Source organism: Urocitellus parryii, chromosome 7 (genome assembly GCF_045843805.1).
Source record: "Urocitellus parryii isolate mUroPar1 chromosome 7, mUroPar1.hap1, whole genome shotgun sequence".
NCBI classification, from domain to species: domain Eukaryota; kingdom Metazoa; phylum Chordata; class Mammalia; order Rodentia; family Sciuridae; genus Urocitellus; species Urocitellus parryii.
In genome coordinates this window covers 154,390,339-154,410,584 of record NC_135537.1, presented here as the reverse complement: position 1 = coordinate 154,410,584, position 20,246 = coordinate 154,390,339, and the positions used below count along the sequence as shown (strand labels likewise).

Below are 20,246 nucleotides of genomic sequence, written 5' to 3'. Positions count from 1 at the left end.
TGTAAATTAGATTCTCAGAGTAGGCTTGCCCCATTGGATTTTAAACACAAGCTTTTGCATATTCTCACAAATGTCTGGTAACCAAAGACAATGGTTGTGGTCCATACTTATAAAGAATACATGCAAGTCTGTGTACTGCTTGGGAGGGAACTTCCTGCCACAGACAAGTGTAAGTGCTTTGAAGCATGATAGTTATATCTAGCATCAGAAGTTTAAGGCTCAGGCTCTCTGAAAGAAACAATGGGGAGATAAATTAGACCAATCTTAGACAATTAGACCTATCTAAAATATGAGGTTCTTAGTTTCCCATCACTGTATTTAGAAGCCTGGAGAAATTATAAAAGACTCATACTGGATGAAAAAAGAAACTTCTGAAATCCTTTCTGTATAGCTGCTGCTAAACACTGAACATTTTATGTAGTAAGCAAAGGTCAAGGGAATACATTGGGGATTGAAATATAGCCTTTCTGTATTCACGTAGCTGAGTGCTCTGGTTCAGGACTGTATCTCCTTGAGGAAGGATGACTTTCTGTATTTTTACAGAAGGACTAGGCTTCCAAACTCCATGTCCACACAGTTGCATCAGCTCATAGGAGGTACTGTTCTCCAGCCCTGGTGTGCAGAGAGGAAGTGCCATTTTCCATCCATACCAGAAACATAACTCGCTTTTAAGTCACCATAGCATGTCCTTATTTTTACACACAATAGTCTTCCCTTCCATTTCCTTAAATGCAACACTAACAGTCTGACAAAATGAAAGAAAATAAATCAATATTCAATTCAAAAAATAATTTTTGGAACCTTTTGTGCTAAAGAAGATTTAGCACCCTCAAGGAGCTGGCATTCTCTGGGAAGAAGGGAATAAAATAATTGTGCAAATTATCATTATGTAAAGTTTAAGATATTAAGTGTTTTTGTGAATGGCACAAAATGCTAATAGCTCAAAGGAATAATGAGAGAGATTATTTTTAAAACAGGAAAATGTTTATAGAGAATGAAACATAGATCATAGTAGTGACAGAACCAAAGGTAGGTGAGGGTGAATGAGAAATAAAGGAATACAAAAAAAAAAAATAAAGCACAAAAAGATATGAGAGGCATGATGGAAACATACCTCATAATTTATGCCATTATTAACAACCACAATCTTAAAAAATATCCCAAAATGAATTATTATCCATATACCCTTTTGCACTTGATGATACCCTAGGGCCCCCAAGATCTTAGAAATATTCATCTTGACAGATGGTAACTTTAATGTCATAATCAACCTTAACCACTCATTGTTATCTTTTAGTGTTGCTTTCATCATACATGGCAGATTTTGTGTTCTTGCCTTAGCCAGACTGTGATAGATACTGAAAAATCTAAGAGTTGCTTTTCTCAGACTTCCTGCATCTGAGAGTGGTCACACACAGCAGTTCTGCCCAACGAGATATGAAGCAAAGTCTGCTTAGAAACTTATTTGAAAACTTAATTGATGCATAAGGACATTAACTGATGACGGAGCTGGGACCATGTCTGTTTCCTTTCTTCCTGCCTTCCACATGAATGTAATGGCTGTAGCTTCAGGGGTTTTCTTGCAACCAAAGTGCAAGAATGAACCACCTATATACAAAGGATCCCCAAGGAGAACGATAGTAAGAATCTCAGACCTTGACGCTATTTTGGGGCAACTTCCAAGCTCCTGAAAAATAAGCATCTGTTTGTTTGCCCAGCCAGTTAGATTATGTTACTTTTACCTGAAAACATTACTAATGAATAGTTCATATTTTTTTCTATTTAGTTTCTATAAAGATTCACATATTTATCAACTCAATTACATATAATTTTTACTTTCCTTTAAAACTCTCTTATAAACCTAAATACCTTTACAGTTTGCCCAAACCTCTACATGAGTTTTGTATTATATCCCCTGTTCATTTTCAGATCATAGTAATCTTTATTTATAACAACAAAAAAATTATCTTTTGAACATAACTTTAAATAAACTTAATTCTAGCCTACTTTGGAGCCATCCTAACATGGAGAAGGACAAGAGGCAGACCCTTAACTAAGGTGAGACTGGCTTCTTGATAAATCTTAAAGCATTTTATTTCTGAAGCTGGTCTTTGCCTCTTTTTTGAAAGATCATTCTACAAAGTTCTCATGTATTGTTTCCTGAGCCTATCCGAACATCAGTTAACATAATACAACATTATATCTGAAACAGGAATCAAACAGAAAGGCTAATAGAGTTCTTAAATTTGTTTTTGAATGTTTCACCTTTTTAAAAGCCTTCTAGACAACATTGATTTAAAAAGAAAATCTGAAGATGAGTCTTACCTGTTGGACTACTCAACAAACCACTGTTGAATATTTATTATGTGCTAAAACCCAAGATGTGTGGCAGTGATAAAGATAGATAATCATGGTCATTGTCCTTAAGGAACCCGTTTTCCAGGGAAGAGTGTTAAATGCACTGGTATAAATCATAGACGTACCATAAAGGAGGAGAGGATGAACTCCTGCCAGTTTCTTCTATCAAAAATAGTTGTGAAAGGATACATAGGGGAGGTATTTAAACTGGATTGATGCAGAAGTGTCCAAAGCCAATTAGAAAAGAGTAACTTTAGTCAGAGTTAATTCCCTGTATAAATACAGAGATAAGTGAACAAATGCAGTCAAAATTGATCTCTGTGTTAAGGTGTATATGTCTATGTGTGTTTATGTATGATTTCTAAGCATACTAAGATGGTAAGTTGTAAGGGATTTTTCCTTTAAAAAAAGAAAGAAAGTTGTGAATTACAAATACTTTATCCAGTTGTTAAAATATATCCTTTTTTAGTTGAGGAGGATACTTGGGGCTGGGTATCAAAACCAGGGCCTTGTCCATTAAAATGTCTTTAAAAACATTACTTTAAATCAAAGTATATTTGAAAGTAAGAGGCTGATATTTCTTAATTAGAATGTCTCTTTCAATATTTCATTAATTTATTCAAATTTATGGGAATTTATGTTCTTTGTGTTTGTCATTTCTTCTCTTTTCATGTTCTCATTGATTAAAGTAAATACACAATTAAAAGGTTTGTCCAACTCCAATCTCAAACCTTGCATTGCCCAGAGAATCTCAAAATCCGATCTAGTAGTTAGATAACCTCCTGTACTTTTGATATCAGGATTCCCGAACATAGCAAGCCTCCTTTTTATTCAGTTATTTGTTAAGATCACCAAGAGAAGGGGAAAGCAATATTTTGGGACCTTATCAAAACTGCATATGACAATATAAAGTTAAGGGAAGAGTTGGCATAATTGATACCTGACTTTCTTAGAATGGTGGTCTACATCAGTCAAACCAGATCAATATATAGAAATATATATTGGCTATATAAAATTGCTTATAAGTGTTTAGTCCTGAAATTATCACTCATTATTATCACTGGTCACATGATATATCCCATATTTCTTAACTTCTTATGATATAGAAGAACTATACTAACTATACTAACTTTACTAATTGCTGCCAGATGGAGAAAAGGGATAAAAGAGTGTTGGAATGTAGAAATGAAATATGCTGACCTAATATCACCACACAGACTACCTGGCTATATTAGCAAACAGCAATGAACATAAGAAAAGGACAGATAAAAGGATGAAATGAAAAATAAGACTAAGATTTCTAGTGAATAATACCCTCCTGACTGTACATAATACGTCTTTGTTTCTGTTGATACCTTTAATTTGATAATGATGGTTGCTACTTCAAGTCTAGATTGGGCTGGCTTAGGTTGGTATAGGATATAACAAGAAGACCCCAGGTCAGTTCATCATGTAAAGATCTTACCAAGCACAGTTAGGTAAAAAGGGCAATGATGCCCCATAATATGAGATAGAAACGGCAGCTGTGAGGGGTGAGGCAGAATGAGGGAGGTCCAAATGATAGGGCAGGCTAAGGGGTCAGAAGAAGACATGAAAATCATATGGTGAGCAGAGGTTCCTAATGGATCAGGAAGCCTAGTCTTCAAATAAGGGATATGCATTCAGGCCTTACTTTGGCATGGTGCCTGTTTGCATGCTATTTTGGAAGCCATTACTATTTAAAGGTATTTATTAAGAATTATAAGCAGTTTAAAAAATAGGAAATATAATAAGATGAAATTGTTTAGAAATACCATTTGCCCTCCAGTTTCACAACAGATTTATTCAAAGTGCTGAATTTAGCCTTCAAAATAAATTGTTGTTGTTGTTGTTTTAGTTTCATTGATTGGTAGATTTCATTTTCTTCCTTTTTTTTTTCCTGTCACACAAAGCATAGATTTATTGAAGGAGAAAATAATAGCCTGTAGAGTGAGTAGGGGAGACTCCACGCCCCTAGATTTTATTTTTCTAAGTTCATGCTCTTTTAAAGAAGAAGATCAGTTTACCTTTGTATAGTCAGGCTGAAGTAATTCTGTCAGGTAAGCTGATTTAACATTTTTATAGCTGCATTACTCACTCAGGCTGCCATTACCAAATACCAGAGAAGCTTAAACAACAGAAATTTATTTCTCACAGTTCTGGAAACTAAGAAGTCCAAGACCAAGGGGTTGACAAGATAGGTTCATTTGTAGATCTCTTCCTGTGGCTTGTAGGCAGCCACCCTCTTGATGTGTGCTTACATGGCTTTGTGGGTGCATGATGTGGGAAAGAGCAAGAGAAAGCTCTGTGGTGTCCCATCTTTTAAGGATATTGATCCTATGGAATCAGGACTCTACCCTTTATGATCTCATTTAATCTCAGTTATTTCCTCAGATGCCTCATCTATATCTAAATTCAGCCATAGGACATGCCTTGGGAGCAGGAGTTGGAGAGGGGGACATTCAGTTCATAGCAATAGCTAATGGTTAAGCAGGCAGTAATTAATAATTGAGAGGTAATATACAATTTATATTTGCAAGAGAGGTCTTTAGTGCAGCACTTTACACTTCATACAGAAGCTGCTCATTCCCCATTATTACAGAATGGCATAGTGAATAGTCCTTAGAGTAGAAGTTAACTGACTTTACATTAGCCTCTTTAACCTCTTTTGGTATCAATCTTCAATTTATAACATTATAGAATTAAATAGAGGATTCCTAAGATCTCTTTCTTCTCAGAAACTCTATGCTTCTCAGAGTTCCACTTTAGTATGGCTGAGTAAGCTCCTAACACACTCATCATCCTGCAGAAGCCAGTTACAACCTGGACAAAATATTAAAGACAACCTCCTGAAACCTATGGAAAGTGAAAAAAAAAAGCTGGCAGATTCTGGTGTTTGGTCAAAATTTGAAAGAACTCAACATGGCATAAATTTCCTGTTTATTCCACTTCTAGACTGACAGCAGGACCCAGGACTGGGACTAGAGGGTGAGGCAAGCAGTGCATCTAGGGTGCCTTCCATTTAAAGAAGCAGTTGTCCCAGGTACTGACCATGCACTTTCATGAGTCTGAACTTGAGATCCTCTTTACATTTTGTTCCCTGGGCACTTTGCTTACCTCAACCCACTCCACACCCTGGCAGGACCCATGATGTGGTAAAACTCTGATAACCTGCAGTCTTTCTGACCTACAGAACAGCAGATGACATTTGGAACAACCAGTACTGCTGGAAATTGAGGGGGGAAGTCCCATAAAAGAGAGAGCCAGAAACAGGGACACCCAAATTCTGTGTATATATTCCACCCAAGTCTCTGGCTAACCCTAAAGTATACAAGTGCAGAGTACATTGCAAATAACCCAGCCAAGGGGAAAACAAAGAACAACTAAGATTTAAGCTGGTGCCCAAGAGATTTATATCAATTCTCTTAGTATGTACCAGAATCCTCAGAGTTTCTACAATATAACATTCGTAATTTCAAGAATACCATCCAAAAATACTCAGTGTGAAAAGAAACAGAAAAATATTGCTCCTTCTCACAATAAAGGTCTGTCAGCAGGGGCCAACACCAAAACAGTCCAGATGTTAGAATAAGGACTTTGAAGTGCTTGTTATAACTGTGTGCAATGAGGTAAAGGAAAACTTGCTCCTAATGAATGGAAAGATAGGACATCTAGATGGAGAAATAGGAACAATGTTTTTAAAGTAAATGAAAATTCTTAAAGTAAAAAATACAATAGCTTTTAAAAGTAAGAAGTATGGCTGCTTCTGGGTGATGATGGTAGAAATCAAACTGAATGGGATCTTTCTGGGATGATGGTAATGTCCTCTATCTCGGTAGGGATTTGGATTACATAGGTATGGGTATTTATGAAAATTCAGCATGTGCACACCTCAGATTTATGTAACTCAAGTTGAGTGTGGTTGTGCATGCCTGTGATCCCAGCACTTCAGAAGCTCAGGTGGGAGGATCACTTGAGCTTAGGAGTTTGAGACCAGCCTGGCAGCATAGGAATCATTTTTTTATATTTCATTGCATGTAAGTTTTACATCCCCCCCCAAAAAAAAAATTCTAGACAGACTTCCTAACTGAAGGAATTTCTAAGTCAGAGCCCTATTGACAGCTAGACAAAGAGATTCTGGTATGTAATTATTATGTTTGAAATTGTTAAAACATGGTTGTTGAGTGACCATATTCAATAGTGGTGAGCATTCCACATAGAAGGAGCAGTGTCAGACAAAGTACAGAGAAAAAGAAGTCAGTAGTGTGTTCCAGGAAATAGTTCATTGGATACACTGTAAGTGGAATTGGGTTTTAAACATGAAGATGAAGTGGAAGATATAGCCATTCAGTTAAGGTGCTTTCTTTAAAAAAAAAAATGGGGTGGGGGATACTTAGACTACAGCTCCAAGAGATTTCCTCCTGCTTTTAAAAACTGAGGTGTAATTTACACACAATAAAATGTAAGTATACAGTTCAGTGAGTTTTGACAAATGTATGCAGCTCTATACCGCTTCCACAGTCATATTCTAAAATTCTTTGTCGCATCACAACTTCTCCTGTGCCCTGTATCCCATGCTTCCACTGACCTGCTTTGTGTCATTGTAGTTTTGCCTTTTCATAAAGTTTGTATAAACAGATTATAAGTATCTGTCTTTTTCCACTTAGTACAGAGCTTTTGAGATTCATCCTTGCTGTGTGTATCAGTAGCATTAATATTGCTGCATGGTAATTCCATAGTACTATTATGTCACAATTTATTTATCCTCATGACACATGATTGCCTTTTGGATTGTTTCAGTTTGAGGCTATTATGAGTAAAACTGTGATGATTCAAGCAGTTTGTGTCTATGTGTTTTGAATGGTCTCTAATGCTATTCTATGAATTTTTACATTTTTTAAGTAATCATAAATGATACTGTTAGAGATGATGTTCTTTGCAGAAAAGGCAAAGTTTGATTCACTTTTATTTGAGTTTGTAACTCTTTAATATAATCAGTATTGAGTTGATCCAACTTTTTAGAAGCTATTTTTAAACACCTCTTTGAAGATGTTTTTATTGCTTTTCTTTAAATCATTATAAATTACATTTAATAAAACTCCCAAAAAATCTTAAAGGCAACTGTCTGAAGCAAGTTTTGTTTTTATGATATTCTCAAAGTTTACTTGAAAGTAATGTGAGAACATTAACAGATTCCAGATTTTTTTAATTGTTTTTTTTTTTTAATTTAAAAGATAAAGATATTAACAGCAAAATGCTGCATGGATTGAGGAGTGAGGATGCTTAGAGTTGAGGTATCTATTCCCAGGGTGAGAAATAACAGTGATCTTGCTTCATTTCATCTGCTCTGTGACAACAAATTTCCTATTGGTCCTCTACCACCCTGTTGTCAAAATCCACAAATAACAGTTGTGCAAATATTTGTGAGAAAGTTCCCCTGCTGAGTACAAAGATCTTATAACAACAGTAAATTTTCAGATATGTTCAAGATTCACTGTACCATCAGTCTTCATGGGAGGCCTATTTATACAGGCATTCATGGGGTCCCCACTGCATGTAAGGGACTATTCTGAAACTGGGCCTACAAGGCCTTGGATGGGGCCCTCAACAAATGTGAGTAGAAAAAGTGTTGAGTGAAGGTTCTGGAAACTCCAGGGTCTCGATAGGTAAAGAGCTAGGGGTACTGCTGGGAAGATTCAACAGGTTATGAGGCTAGCCACTTGTGAGGGAGATTTTGAGCAGCTGTACAAGGGATAGCTTGGTTGAGATTACAAATCAGATCCAAAGGGAAACCTGGAGATTGAGTCCACCACCCCCAAACCACTGTACCTGCCCACCTGTAACCAGGAGGGAAAAGCCTTTCTTCTCATCTCTTTGCTCCACTAAAACTTGGGAGACAAGTTGGAAAGGAAAATAGGTTTATTCAAAGCCAGCTTTGAGGAAAGTAGAGATCTTTTTCTTTCTTAGATGTTCATCTTAGGGACTTGGATTGGAAAGGATTCTATAAGAGAGGGGGCAAAGTGGGACTAAAAGGCAGGAAATACATGCATGTAGATTGAGCGAGGCTGTGTTAATCATGTCAGTCTCAATTTCCTTGGCGCCGGTTCTTGGCATGAAGAAGCAGAAGCAGTTATCAGGAAATTGTAGGCGATGCAGAAAAGCAGTTATCAGGAAGTGCCTCTAATTTCAAAGGGGTCTGTTCCACAACTTCACTATGCCTAACTTTAGCCTCCCATTATCCTTTTTACATACTGACTTTGCTTTTTTTTTAAAAAAATATTTGCTGTAACTATGAACACAACTAAAAGATTTCAAAGTCAACTTAGAACAGTAAGGGTTCTTTTTTGTAATCCTTATCTTTTCTTACCTTCTGGCCTCTTTCTTCCTTCTGTTTTTCTTTCCCAGTTTATCACTTTCTGTCTCTCATTGACTGAAAACACAAAATGAAACAGAAACTAGAAAACTTTTTTTTAATGTCTTAGGTTTGTTGGAGGGAAATGTGTATAATCCTGTGACTATTTTAAGGTATTTTAAGGCTGAATTCAAGAAGAACTCAGGTATGGCATGCCGGACGTCCAAACTACAGAACTTTGAGCTAATACATGTTGTTTTAAGCTGCCAAGTTTGTGAAAGTATGTTACACAAGGGTAGAAAACACAAGCACAAACAATGTTAATTTAAATTATAGATTAAATTAAACAATGTTATTTTAAATTATAGATTACTTTAATATTTTATACCTACCCTTAAAAAAATTAAAAGTAGTTACTAAGTTCTCTTTATTTGTTTGTGACCTTCAATATATTTTTTCCCAATGATCTTTCCCTTCCTGATTTAGACACTAAAATAAAAAAGCGTATGTGTTGAGGTAGGCAAAGTTCTAAGATGGGCTTCCAAATTGCCAGCCCCTGGCATGTGAACACCTTCTACAAGTTTAATCAGATGCTAATCTAGGTACTGCTATAAAGAATTTTGCATATGTAATTAGTTGACTTTAAAATAAGGATGTTATCCTGATGGTTCTGTTCTCCATGAACCCGTAAAATCTTAGTTTAGATATCAGAGACAGGGAAGCCAGATTGGAAGCATTAAAACCCTTTGCAACATTGCTAGCTTGAAGATGGAGGGAGTCACATTGCAGGGAATGTCAGCTCCTCCTAGAAACTGAGTGTCCCCACCTGATAGTCAGTAAACATGTGGGGTCCTAAAACTGCAAGCTGAATTCTGCCAATAACAAAAATTAATTTGGAAGCAAATTAATGCTTCCAGATAAAAATTCATTGCAGCTGACATCTTGAATTCAGCCTTAGAATACCTTAAGTGAAGAACCCAGCTATGGCATGCTGGATATCCAACCTACAGAACTTTGAGCTAATAATACCTGTGGTCTTAAGCTGCCAAGTTTGTGAAAATATGTTACACAAGGTAGAAAACGCAAGCACAAACAATGTTTTCCTGATTGCTTATTTTCATAGCACTTAATTTTTATTTTGTTTTTAGAAAATACTTAGTTTTTAGAATTCTATTGTTCTGGTATGGGATAAAGAAATAATAAGGTGTGGTATTAGAAAGCTAATGATATTTCATAGAGATATTCATGACATCACCTGAAAAGACATACCAATTTCTGAGCAGGTTTGAATGTAGCATTCTGAACTAGTTAACAAGCTCCTCTTCCTGTTTTCTTAGATCAAGAGTGTTCCTGTTAATCTCAGGCAACCTATTAGTTGTGGACAAATGAATACTGGTCTCCATTTTTAGACAACTTGAAATGGTACTGCTACTCTTAACCAAAGGAGATCAGCTTGCCAAACAGCAGCATTACCACTTCTGATCACTAAATCAGTTTTCCTGAGTAGACCATAAAAATGAAGGTGTAATTACCAAATTATCTGTTTTTTTCCTGCCAAGAGATTTTTTAATTCATGTTCAATAACCATAGACCCCTTAATATCTTTATTCTAATAATAATAACAATATTTTAAAGAAATCTTGTTTATGTTTGTTTATTAAAGGAATCAGAAGGCCCTCTCTCCTCCATCTCTGTAACCCACAGAGAAAAGTATCAGTTCCTAGGGAAATAATTCAAATATTGGAGTATATTCTTGTGTAACTCCACTTTAAATTCTCTTCTTAGTTTATCACCCTTTCAACACCTTTTTCTTAAGAGCTTGCCTCTCATGTTTTATGTCTTATTAAATAGTAGGTGTTTGTGTTGCCATAGATACTTGGTATAGTAAACATTGATTTCTTAATTCAGCAAACAGCAATTAAGAATCTACAATGAGCCACAATAGTGCTGGCATTGGAACCGGAGCTGTGAACAGAAAGCGTCTCCTTTTATGGAATTGCATCCTAGTGAGGGAGGAGAGACAGGAAGCAGGTTGAGGGGGTAATGAGTGCCAGAAGTTGGAAGGGAGGGAACCCTGCTAGTTTATGTTGAGTGACCAGAAAGGTATCACTGAACAAATGACATCTGAGCAGATATCCAAAGAATGATGGAGAAGCCATGGATACCAAAGGGAACGTCCCTCCAAGCTGTTATCCTTTTTTGCTCTCTACATCCATGAAATACACTTATTAGTTGATTAGTCATAAGCAAAGATTGTCAGTATGAAATAGAGTTCTATTATTTAGCTCTCTAGGCTGATTATACACAGATCTCACACTCTAGTGAGGAGAGCTTCAGCAAGCTTCATTCTAAGCTATATCAGTGCACAGGATGAAGTCCACTTACGTTATTTATTCTAAGCAAAACGGATCAAAGTACCCAAATAATTCTCCCAGCAAGGTGCAAACCCAGGGACACCTGCCAGTGAAATCCTACATTTTTATCTTCAGTCTTGAGTCCTGGGATAAGAGTTAGCAGTGTAAGAAAGAACATTTAGTTGGCCATCTCAAATGTCTGCCTTTTGGAGTTTAGGGAAAGGACCTTACAGTCTGAGAATAAAGAACTCCAACTATAAAAATACTGAATTTTGTATCTATTGAGACATATGGAAAATGAATAATAGCTTTTTCCCTTCTCTGAGTGCTATTGTAGATAGTATTTATTTAACAAAAATAGAGCCACCTAGATAAAAAGGATCATGAACCACCAAATAACCTCTAAGAATATTTTCATTAGTTGTTCCTTTAATATACAGTTTTTAGCTGTATCCTGGGTATGTGACTTCTAATTAGAAATAATTCATCTCTAATTATGTTAACATTTTTAACTTTTCAATTTGAGATACACAAAAGATAAAATCTTCTACCTTACATATATTTCATTCCCCCCCCACCTTCAAGCAGCAGTGATATATATAACCAAGTCACAGACCCAAAATCATATCTATTAATACAGCATTTACACAAGTCTGATATTAAGTAGTATTTAAAACACAATTCAGAACATTTGTATAGTTCTTTTTAGAAATTTTTTTCTTTGAAATACAGCATTATTTGGTTATTTATAGGTCACAACCACCTCTCAGCATAATAGATTCCTTTTTCATAGGAAAATTAGCTAGTAGCTCTTTTAAAATTGGCATCACAGTTCAGAACTACAAATTAACTTGTACAATCGTAAATCTAACATAAAATGTCTCTAAAATAGACTGCTTTGTGTTCAAGCCTAGAAATTATTTCAGTTTCTTTTAAAAAGAGCATTGCTCTGGAATAATGCACAGATTGAGATGGTGGGAATTTTGTTTTCTTTCTTTTTGTTCTCAAAGTTAGGCAGAAATCTTATTTGGTCATTTTAATATTGGTAGCAATGCAAACAAGAGCTGGAAGAATGGAAGCAACACAACAGTGGCTCAGAGCATAATCTCTAGTATTAGATTGCTGGTTTTCAAGTCATGATCACGTGGTTTACTAAAACTGTGACAATGGGCAAGTTACTTGAACTTCTTAATCCCTGTGTTTCTTCTCTGTATAATGAGGCTTCTAACAGATGCTAATAATAGATTACACATATTTCAAATGGTTGTTATGAGAGTATAATGAATTAAAAATGTTTATAAAATAAATAGGCACAGAGAAAGCTCTGTGTAAACATTTGATAAATCTATAGTTAATTGTTAGGACAACAGTTTTTTGTTTTTGGTACCAAGGATTGAACTCAGGGGCACTCAACCACTGAGCCATATCCCCAGTTGTATTTTGTATTTTATTTAGAGACAGGGTCTCACTGAGTTGCTTAGCACCTCGCTTTTGAAGCTGACTTTGAATTTGCAATCCTGCCTCAGCCTCCCAAGCTGCTGGGATTACAGGTGTGCACCACTGTGCCCAGCTCTTTATATCTTTAAAAGCTGATTTTGATATCATATACTCATCTATTTGAACAGTGTTTCTATCCTTGGATTTTTGGAACTTTCCATCAGATAGGACCAGGGAAATGATATCCACAGTGCTATGCTGGAATTGACTATCATTGGCTTACAAGAATTTTACGTACAGTGTCAAAAACTTAAAATGTTTAAATTGAAAATTAAATAATTTATATTAAGAGAAAAGGCAACAAATACTAAAAAAAAAAAAAAATTTTTTTCAACAAGTCCAGGTTCCCCTTGCTCCAAGAGCCATTTCCTAAACACTTACCATCACCCCACTGGATGAGGGTCAGGGTGTCCCAGTAGTTTCTATTATTCTTTTGCTGAATATTATAAATGAAATGGGGACTATATAATTTCTTGTGTTGAGGAAAAGACTGTAAAAAACTTTGTTAATGGAAGTTTGCCCTGTAGACATTTTTAAAGCTTATCCTAAATTGAGCATCCAAATTATGTCAGTAGAATTCATATGCAATGAATAAGTAGCTATTTTCATTACTATTAATAATAATCATCTCCTTTTGTATAGTATCTTATAGTTATATATTAACTAACAAAATTCTGACAATAATTTCATAAGCTAAGAGGTCATCATCGCTGCTATATAAATGAGAAAGCTGAGATTCCACAAGATTATTACTTTTCCGTGGTTATTCAATGTGTAATTGAAGAGCATTACTTATGAAATCAGATTTTTCAGAGTACAAATCAAGTGAAAATTTTAGTTCTGTTGATGAAGTCACGTCCTATTAATTGTGAATTAGAAGTCTGCCACCCTCCCCCTCTCCAATCTTTCTCTCCATTTCTCTCTCTTCTCAGGATATTGGATGCTAAGAAATTAAGTGTATTTGAGTTTTTGTAACAATGCTAACCACAATTTTTCAAATGAACCTGGTTCCGTTGAAACTCTGCCTGAAACTGATGGTATTGTCTTTGTCACTTTTATTCTTAGAATTCTCAATTGTAAATGTTTCCACATTCCAGCTTTGCCATCATCCATGTGAATCCACCACCTTCACATTTTAGTTCTTTTTTTGCCAGTGTTTTTTTCTCCCCACCACACCGTCTGCCATGAATCTTGTCATCTGCCATGAATCTTATCATCCTCCAGAAACTGGTTCCAATCCCCCACTCCCCCCAGCAAGCCTCCCATCTTTGCAACTCACTTCATGGCTACTGCCCTCATGTAGCTCTCTTGTCACTCTGCCTCTCTGTTTTCTCTATTTTCTGTCTTCACTGTTGTTTCAATTTGTCTTCTTGCTCAATTGCAAGTCCATAATCCATTATTCCAATCTTTCTTACAAATTCCTTCAGCCCTCTCCCCTTCTATCACACCATTAACCAGATTCCAGGCCTCAATAAATAAAATGTACCACCCTCTTCATGATGTAACGAGAACAGAGGAGTATTGCTGTGGTTAAACTAGTCACTAGGTTCCACCCGCTTTTCTAATGTATGTTTAAACTCCAGCATTGTGTCCAAATCTGCTTCTGGTTTTGGTGGTTTCATCTTTTAGCAATGAATCTTTTTTTCTCTAGCTTTTCTATGTGTCTCATAATTTTGATTGAATACAACCATGATAGGAAACTAGAGACTGAGGGCTGGGGATGTGGCTCAAGTGGTAGCGCGCTGGCCTGGCATGCTTGCGGCCCCGGTTCGATCCTCAGCACCACATACCAACAAAGATGTTGTGTCCGCCGAGAACTAAAAAATAAATATTAAAAATTCTCTCTCTCTCTCTCTCTCTCTCTCTCTCTCTCTCTCTCTCTCTCTCCTCTCTCACTCTCTCTTTAAAAAAAAAAAAAAAAAAAAAAGAAACTAGAGACTGAGATAAGTACTATTTAAACCCAGAAATGAGTGTGTCTCTTCCCTGTCAGGCTGTTAGCATGGGGGTAATTCCATCTCATTTGAAGTTGTGCTGGTTTTGTATTTTGTAGTGCCTGTAACAGCAGACTACAAATCTTTCCTATGATGGTCTGCCACTCTTGTGCTTACACATAGGCTGGAATGCTAAAAGGTTTTTCTCAATATTTCTGCCCTGTCCCCAGCTGGCAGAGTTCTCTACACACCTGCAGAACATGGTTTTTCCTTCACTCATAGTAGACAACTGTTGATTTTACTCAGTGCAAGGTTCAAAGTGGTCAGAGAAGCTGGAGGTTCTCCAGTCTTCTTAAGGCAAGCCCTGTACGTCTGAGGTTCAGCAGTGGAACTTTCTCTACCTTCCTGTCTTCCTCAGTAGAAGGCAACCCTACCAGTCCTGCTCAGTGCTCAAGTGAGCATCCTGCTCCTCACTTTGTGAGTTTCAAACTCTGCTTTGTATCAATACAAGATTCTGAATTTGAACAGCTTTCCTGTCCTTGACCCCCAGTGGCAAGTGACTTTTTACCACATTTCACACTCTTTCCACCATGATCTTCTGCCTTACCTTGCTTGGGCCCCCATAAAAAAATTGGCTATCTATGGCCTGAGGCCTCTGAAACTGGGAACTCCAAATAAACTTTTCTTCCTTCAAAATTATTCTTGTCGGGTCTTTTGATCACAGTGGTGAAAAAGCTAAGATACTTCTTCCCAACAGCAGCCAGCTACCACTTTGTCTCAGAGATCAGTCCAGACATCTGAATGCTTTATGCCTGCTCCAGGTAGCAGCTGATCACTATCTTGTACTCATGTAGAGCCCAGTGCACAAATGGAGTTCTCTGATGCTCCTGCTCCACCCTGCAGGAGCCTGCACATCCAGGAGGCTTTCTCAGGTCTCTCTCCCTCCCCTAAATCTTTCTTGAGGGCCAAGAGCTGTTTGGGAGGGCAGAGTCTCCCTAAGTCTTAGGGCTTCCAGGGATACTAAATTATAATGCTGTCTGTTATGGCTTGGATCTGGAATGTGCCCCAAAAGCTTGTATGTTGAAGGCTTAGTCCCCAGTGCAACAGTGTTCCCAGGTAGGGCTTTGGGGAAGTGATTAGATCATGAGGGCTCTGATCCCATAGGTAAATTAATTAATCCGTTGGTGGCTTAATAGACTACTAGGAGGTTGTGCAAACTGTTGGGGAGGGGCATAATGGAGGAAGCTGGCCAGTGGGAATGTGCCTTAGGGCTGTAGTTTGCCCCAGGCCCCATTCCCTTCTGCTTTGTGGAGCCAAGAACTGAGCAACTTTCCTCTGCCACACCATGATGTTCCTTATAGCCAGTCAACTATGGCCTGAAACCTCTGAAACCAAAATAGATTCTTCACGATTTAAGTTGTTTTCCTCAAGTATTTGTCACAGTGATGAAAAGCTGACACACTGTCCAATAGTCAAGCTTTAAAAAACTGAGTTTCTCTGTCAGTTGTTTTCTTCTTACCCCCTGTTATGGTGACACTTCATCCTCCTGTTCTCTGCCAAGGGGGATAAAGTTTGTATGCCTCCTCCTCAGAGAGGCTCAGTACTCTTTACAATTTAGTCAGGTAAAAACTTAGTCTCTGTGGATCTTGAAAAAAATATATTATTATTTACGGCTTTTTCCCACGTATGTTAAGACCAACATTCTCCCTCAACTTTCTTTCTTAAACAGGAGATTTCTTGCTAGGCTTGTTTTAAAACTCCCTGTTGTAACATGGCCTGCATAGCCCTACATAAGCCTATCTGCCTGTCTTTCCAACTAAACATTTTATCACTGTCCCCCAATTCCTCAAATGTGCCAACCTGTTTTCCATGCCAGAGCCTCACAGACTGTTCATTCTCTGGAGAGTGTTCCTCCCCATGTCTACCCTGGTCAGCATCAGACCCTCAGATTCTTTCTTGCACTACACCCCCATCCAAATTGGTCTACTTAAATTACTTACTGATTCTTTTCCAGAAAGTAATAATAACCAATATCCCATATTCTAGATATAGCATATGCAATCAGTCTCTGTTGGTGGTTATTTAGATTATTTCCAATCTTTTCATAATTAGCAGTCTTATACACAAAGCATATCTATAGGATACTTTTCTAGAAAAAGAATTGCTGTATTTTAAGTTTTACGTGGAAACAGTTCATCCCAGTGGTTTAAAAAGTCTGGACTCTGCCAACTGTGTGCCCTCGGGCAAGTTATTTTACCTTTCTGTGTATTAGTTCCCTCATTTCTAAAATAGAAATAATAATAGGACCTCTTACAAATTCTTTGTGAGTTAAGTGAATTCATATACAGTCCTTAGAACAGTGTGTAACACATATTCATTCAATAAATGTCAGTTCTTAGGATTATTAACATTTAAAATTTTAGATAGATATTGACAAGTTTTGCCTCATGAATGTATTTTATAATTTTACACTTCATCACTATGAGAATGTCTCTTTATGCCCTCAACACCATGTCTTATTAACCCACTTTTTAATCTTTGCTAATTTGATAGATGAGCATGGCATCTCATAATAGTTTACTAAGAATGAAGTTAAGCATATTTTCACAAGTTTAAGTCATTTGTGTCCTGAGTGTTCTGTATGTTTTGGCTGCTGTTGTTCGTTGATCTTTTTCTGATTGATTTGTTGGAGTTCTTTATCGTGTACCAGGGAGTTTAGCCTTTGTGTTATGAGTAGCTTTTTTATAATAGTGTTCTACACTTTAACTTCATGTAAATTTTCTTTCTTTCTTTCTTTCTTTCTTTCTTTCTTTCTTTCTTTTTTTTTTTTTTTTTTGTGTGTGTGTGACACTGGGGATCAAAGGGCCTCACACACGCTGGGCAAGAGCTCTACCACTGAGCTACATCCCCAGCCCTTACATGTATTTTTAATGATGTCTTTATTTATGATTATTTTGAAAACTCTGTAAGATCAAGAGCCATGTCTATTTGTTCATCATTTGTATACCAAGTACCAAGGCAAAAATGTCTAACACTTAATAAATAATAAATATTTAATGAATGAATATATGGGCCAAATATAACACAGAGAATCTTTGGTACATAAATAGACTGGGAAATTGGAAAAGAAATCACTTTGTATGGAAACATGATGAGTTTGACTTTGGATAGGTTGAATTTTAGGTGACAGCCAGTATTCTAAATTCAGTGTATTCAAAACTTGTACTCTGGCAAAATATTCATGCAGATTTTGGAGTCATCACCATGAAGTTTTTCATTGAAAACAGATGATCTCTGATGGGAAGAATGTTATGTGAGGGTCCACAAACAAACACTTCTAATCAGAAAAAAATTTCAGGTGGTTTTTAGTTGTCATAATAGTTTTAAAGTAAACATGAAATGGGAAAAATAGAAGCATTTTATATGTGCAAGTATATAAAGATTGTGTGAGTATAGAAATACTTCCATATTTGAGACAATAATGATTATTGCAAAACATTTATACAGTGTTATAATTGCATCCAAATCACTTATTGTGAAGAAATGAAAGCCTTTCTTAATGGAAAATGGAGTTCATCATAATCATATAAGCTTGTGAAAATCAGAAGTGTTCTTTTATATAAAGTAGGCTGTTTGTATTTTCCAGTTTACAATTGAACAGTGATTTTTTTACTGTAATATCACTGAGAGATTAATTACTATCAGTTTAGTCTCCAAGTCTGTTTTTTATAGATTATGTTAACTGTATGAAAACTAAGAAACCAATTTTCTTAAAGGAAACAATTTGTTTTCTCAGAGCAGAGAAAATAAGCTCTACATACTGATATCTTTATGGCAGCAGTCATTGAATAACCATTTTGACTTTTGACTTAAATACTTGTGTATTAGTACATTTACAAGTCTGTTCTGAAATTAGAATTCTTATTTAATAATAGGAAGGAAATGATCAAGGGAGGAACTCTCTTCGACAGCACAGGAGATATGGTATTCTAGTATCAATCTCAATTTTCATAGGATCTTATGAATAAAAGATACTATCTTAAAGTCGATTTTTTTTTTTTTGCCTTTTCATTAAAAAAAAAAAAAATCTGTGACTTAAGAAATTAGAACAGCTAGGCATGGTGGTGCACGCCTGTAATCCCAGTGGCTCCAAAGGTTGATGCAGGAGGATTGCAAGTTCAAAGTCAGCCCCAGCATAAGTGAGTTGCTTATGAGACCCTGTCTGTAAATAAAATACAAAATAGGACTGGGGATGTGGCTCAGTCATCGAGTGCCCCTGAGTGCAATCCCCGATACCCACCCCCCCAAAAAAAGGAATTAGAACTTGTGCTGATCAAACAAGTCATTTGGCAGACAAAAACCTTAGACACATTAGAATATCTTCCTACTTAACCTTTATAATCAGAAGTCCTGTATTTCTGACCATTACTGTCATGAAAGGAAAATTCTATGTACTATCATCAGATTCTTCCCCTTAGGCAAGGAGCTTGTCCATGAGGAATGAGCTATTAAAAAAAAAAAAAAAAGATGCAGAAAGTGTTAAGACAGAAAATAAATCTGATTGAACTGGTACAGGAGCAGCAGTCTGTCCTGCCTGAGCACATGCTAGAGGACATGCAAATGGAGGATCACCTCAGGGGCTTTTAAGTAGCCAGTCATTTCCTAATGCTGAGCTCTCAGAAGTGCTTATTTTCTACTCAGAATAGGAATATTTATACAAGAAGAGGGAATGGAAACTCCAAAGTAGCCTGTGTTAATACTTGAAGTAAGAAGTTATAGAATTTTTGCCCATGGTCTTATTTTATGTAACTTGTATTAAAAGACTGGAAATAAATTATAAATAAGGCATTTTTGTTTGTTTTTCTTACTTACAAGTACAATATCCTTAGTGCCCTTCTCAAAGAGTATTTGAAAGTGATGAGTATTTGAGAAGGTGATGTAGTAGAGTTTTGTTTCATTCGGATAGTTAAATTGCTCACTTTCACTCTGCCTCTTACTGTTACTTGGAAGAAAGGAAGTCAAGAATTTGTTGTTCAAACTCAATTACTTTCTGAAAACATAGGCTACCTGAGCAATGGAGTCTTTTCTTTAGTATGTTAATGTATACTATACTCATAAAAGGAGTGGTAAACCGTTGTCAAATTGCTGATCCAGTAAATTAGTTAAAATCCTTAGTAATATTCAGGATGGAGTGAAGGGTGTTAGCCATTGTATTCTACAAGGTTACCACCCCAAATTGAAACAAAAGAGAAAATGCCTGCCTCAACATGGGACTGTCCTCTTGGTATGATGAGGGCAAAAATATACTCACTTTTAGAATAGGGCCACATATTGCTTGCTTAGTTCATTCTACATCTCATTTTAGCTAATTATTCTCGCTCCCATTACAGAAATAGAAGCTAAGTTTAGCAAATTGTTTGGCCATTTATGTTTAGTGCACAAAATTTTTAATTAACTAAGTAAAATGCCACAATTCATTGTAAATCACTTTGCTAAAGTTCCAAACTTAATATGGAATTTTGTCTTGCCCAAAAGCTACTTTCAACCCCCTGCTGATCTGGCATTCATGTATGATTCCCTGTGGAGCTGAGTGAAATAATGTAAAGAGAGCCAATTAAAGAAACTTTGAGCCAGAGTAGACAAGCTTCAGCCATCTTGTCCATCTCTCTGCCCCCCAGGCACAAACCATCTACTGCAACACAAATTTTTGCTTGAATCTTGCTGACAAAAATGCTC

General features: G+C 36.5%; 1 protein-coding gene across 2 annotated transcripts in view; it reads left to right on the top strand.

The window, feature by feature from the left end:
* The window catches only part of Stxbp4 (syntaxin binding protein 4), a 155,154-nt gene that overhangs the window by 112,293 nt on the left and 22,615 nt on the right, over positions 1–20,246 (top strand). The window lies entirely within an intron of this gene.